This window comes from Cajanus cajan, chromosome 7, assembly GCF_000230855.2.
Source record: "Cajanus cajan strain Asha chromosome 7, NIPB_CcT2T_4, whole genome shotgun sequence".
Lineage (NCBI taxonomy): Eukaryota > Viridiplantae > Streptophyta > Magnoliopsida > Fabales > Fabaceae > Cajanus > Cajanus cajan.
In genome coordinates, this window is record NC_138523.1 from 7,285,519 (window position 1) to 7,290,414 (window position 4,896).

Consider the following 4,896-nt stretch of genomic DNA (forward strand, 5'->3'; position numbering starts at 1 on the left):
GTTGCAAATTTAATTTAGCGACCAATTTAGCGACCGAATTTTTTAGTAGCAAATAATCGGTCGCTAAAATAGTAATTGTTGATTAAAATAGCGACGGAACAGTTTCGGTCGCTAAAAAAATAAAAAAAATATTATTATTTATAATAATTTTAGCGACTAAATTAAAATTGGTCGCTAAAAAATAAAAAAAAATATTATTATTTATCATAATTTTAGCAACCAAATTAAAATCGGTCGCTAAAAAATTAAAATATTATTGTTTATAATAATTTTAGCGACCAAATAAAAATTGGTCGCTAAAAAATAAAAATAAAAATTATTTATAATAATTTTAGCGACCAAACTAAAATCGGTCGCTAAAAATTTAAAATATTATTATTTATAATAATTTTAGCGACCAAATTAAAATCGGTCGCTAAAAAAATAAAAAAAATATATTATTATTTATAATAATTTTAGCGACCAAATTAAAATCGATCGCTAAAAAAAATATTATTATTTATAATAATTTTAGCGACCAAATTAAAATCGATCGTTAAAAAATAAAAAATATTATTATTTATAATAATTTTAGCAACCAAACTAAAATAGGTCGCTAAAGAAATAAAAAATATTATTATTTATAATAATTTTAGCGACTAAATGTAAATTTTTAAAAATTTTAGAAATATATTTCTTTTTAATGAAAGCAAATATAAAAATATATAATATAATTTTTATAATGATAAAAATATTAATAATAAGAAATAAAAATCAATACCCTCCCAATAAAATTAATTTGTTTTTTAAAATAATACAAATTATATAATTTAAAATAGATAATTAATATATCATGATGTATTAAAAAATGAGAAATATAATCCTATAAAAGAAAATTAAATAATATTTTTAACTGAATCTTTTTTAAAAAAATTAGACTAATTTAAATAATAATTTATCTAGAAAATTTATTTATTTTTCTCTTGAGAAATTTATTTCTCTTTTACCATGCTTAATATTTTATTACATTATTAGATAATATGAAAATACATAATTTATTGTGCTTTCCAATTTTGTTAAGATAAATAAACTTCTTTTCATAAATCTTATTTTATTTTCATTATTATTTTCAAAATTGACTTAAAAATCTAGTTCAATTGATATAAACACGTTAGTTCCATTAAATTAAAAATAATTAACTTATATAAGGATTAATAAAAATTTATCAAACAAATCTAAAATTGATAAAATATAATTAATGTTCCATTAGTTTAATAAATAAAAATTATAAAATAAATTATATATACAAATATATACACCAATAATACATGAGATCAATTACTTAAAATACGTTATACCATCTATCTTCGATTATGCTGGTATTACTTTGAGGTAGATATCGCTTCTTTGAAGAGACATGATTCTATTATTATATATGAATATGATTCCACCATTGGAAATTGGTTCATCAATAACCATATTTTGAAATATTTTTATTTTGTTTAATGATAAATTAATTTTTAATATAAAAAGTATTTATTTAAAATATATTTAATTATACATATATATTTTAAAATTATATTAATTAAATATGTATATAATAGTTTATCTTAAAAATCAATTCATTTAGATATTACAAAATATTTTATTTTAAACATCAATTAAATAATACCTTGCTACTTATAATTTATTTAAATATTTATAAATGAATATTATACATTAACTCCATTGATTATTTTAATCCTTGTCTTTAATTTTATTATATATAAAAATTATTTACCTAATATATTTTGAAATTATTTTCATGAATCTTATTTTATTTCAATTGTTATTTTAAAAGTTAGGCTTAATCATTCAATTCAATTGATATAATCGTGCTAGTTTCATTGTTTAAAAGCAATTGACTTATACAAAAATTAGTAAGAATTTGTGAAACAATTATAAAATGAAATATTTTTTAGTAATTTAAAAAAATTATTATCCTTTGATTTTAATTTACTCATAGATGTTCATAGTATTTAACTTATGATATATACACCTCCTTTTTATTACAATTACACATACTTACGTGGAGAAAATCTTAAGTCTTCCCCATTAACTAATTGGGCAAACCACTCGCTGGTTCTTTTTGATCAGTTTTTAATACATCACAATGCGTTTCCTTGCTTTTTTCTCTATTAAATAGAATACGTGACTGTTCTAACGGAGATTTTTTTATTCTCACATTTATTTTAAAGTTTCATGTTGAAATAAAATTCCAACACAAATTAACATATTTTATAACTAATATCTGGTTTTAAACTTCATATGAAAATATTATGATATAACTTGATAAGATTTTAAATTAGTATTTTATTAATGGTTGATAATTAGAAAATAAAACAAGGATAAATACATTTTTTGAATTTTATATCTTAGATTTAAGATGAATAAATATATTAAGTTAGTTAATAATTTATTTAAAATGTTAAAATTTAATTTATAAAAATAATATTTTAAATGAGAAGTATTATAATAACACAGGTGTAACTTTTACTAAGTATTACATTGCTCAATAACTTTATATTAAATGTGAATTTTATAAATTCAACCGTTAGATTGAAATTTTTTTACTCTTAGATCATATATACAAAATTTTATATGAATTCAAGATGATTTGATACTTCATTCTTGTTAAATAAAATTGACGTAACATATACATTTCAAAATATATTAAAATATGAGCACTTTGATTACTTTCAAGTTGTTGTTCAGTTTTAACAAAACTTGATATAAACATATAAAGTGATATGAACTTTCAATTTAACGGTTGGATTTACAAAATTCACTTTTAATATAAAGTTATTGAACAATGTAATACTTAGTAAAAGTTATACCAGTGTTATTATAACCCTTCTCATTTTAAAATATAAAAATTATTATATAAATTTTTAAATTTATAATAGATAATTTAAATTGTATCATAATATTAATTGTAAATAGAAATAAGTAGATTGTTAATTATAAAAGTAAGTATATATAAATAAAGATTAATTAAATATAATATAATTATTATTATTGGTAATATAATTATTAAATATATTATTATATTTTTATAACGGTTCGGATACACCGAAATGAGAAGGATCCAAAGATAGTATAAGTATGAGATTGTATATTTGAGGATGACTTAAATGAATTAATTTGTACTACCTATACTAACAATATGCATATGCCTTTCTGTAGCTTATCTCATAAGAACTCCACAGTTAAGCGTGCTTGACTTGGAGTAGTATAGGGATGGGTTCCCTTTTGAGAAGTTTCCCAAAAATTGTGTAATTAAGGACAAAACATGCTGAAAAGTGAAGTATTGTAAAATAGAATCCTTGAGAGGCCAAATATAAGTATTTCGTAGCGACCAAATTTGTAACGTCTATAAAATTTAATAAAATAAAAAATAAATCTTTAGCGACCGATTTATTCGGTCACTAATTTGGTCCTCATACACATCAGCGACCAAAACCATTTCAACCATTTTACGACAGAAATTTTCGGTCGCTAAACAACGACCAAAATTTTCGGTTGCTAAACCAAATTTTTTGGTCGCTAAATAGCGACTGAAATTTTTTTGGTCGCTATATAGCTTTGCGACTAGGATTTTTGCGACTACTTAAATTCGGTCGCTAAGGCAAATAGCGACCGATTTTAGCAATTTAGCGACCAATTTTGGTGGTCGCTAAATGCAATTTTTTTTTGTAGTGGAAGTTACGGTTGAAATTGGGATTATCAAAACATCCTTAGCAATATTTTGCAAAATTGGATACTTGATCCCATTTGTTTTCCACCATCCAAGAATGCAAAAGTAGCACTCATAGACAAAATTTTTTCTTCCAAGTAGAGCTTTATTTAAGACTTTTTTGTGTTTCAATTGTATCATTCACAAATGAGTCATAATCACTATAAAATTTGCTAATATTAAGATTATCCAAGTTTGACTCATTAACATTTATTTGTTAAGCTAGTGGTGTGGGGTGAAACTAATAAGTCTAAAGCCCATGATGATTTTGGGCCATCAAAGCCTAAAAGAAAAGATGGTGAAGGGATTTCCAAGCCTTCTAAAGGAAAACATGTAGAAGGAACCTCTAGGCTCAAAAGCCAACATACACATCCACATTATTTAAGTAAAGGGTTTTATAGTAGTTATCATGATGATGACTATTATGAAAGACTGACCCCACAGGCAACAGAAACCTAGGCAAGAACAATACTCACATAGGGAACCTAGAATGGACCTTCCTCCCTTCCATGGTAAGGATAATGCAAAAGATTATCTAGATTGAGAAATAAAGGTGGAACAACTCTTCACTTACCACAATGTTAGCGATTTGAAAAGAGTTCTCATGACTACCTTTAACTTTTAAGGGTATGTCATGTATTAGTGGACTTCCCTTGAAAGAGAGAGAAGAGTACATCATAAGCCTTTAATCCAATAATTGAATGAGCTAAGAAGTGTCTTGAAAAGAAGGCATATACCCTCCTATTATGAGAGAGTTAATGGACAATCTCCAAAGACTCAAATAACGAAGCCTTAGTGTAGAAGAGTATAAAAAAATCATGGAGCTCTATATGATGAGGGCAAGAGTTAGGGAGAAAGAAAGAACCATTATTACTATGTTCCAAAGTGGACTTAATCTTGAGATTAGAGATAATGTTGAACTTTTAACTTATAAAGATTTAAATGAATTAGTCCAACTTTGCATTTGGGTAGAGCAACAAATCAAGAGGAAACTTCTCACAAGAAGGAATCCTCTACCTTTTTATACCCTAAAAACTTAAAGGAAGAGGAATACTCATATTAGAGTCACTCTAAGAGTGAGCCACCTAGGGAAAAAGAGGTCAAATAAAAAATCTCTGTAAAGAAAGAAACCCCTAACACTA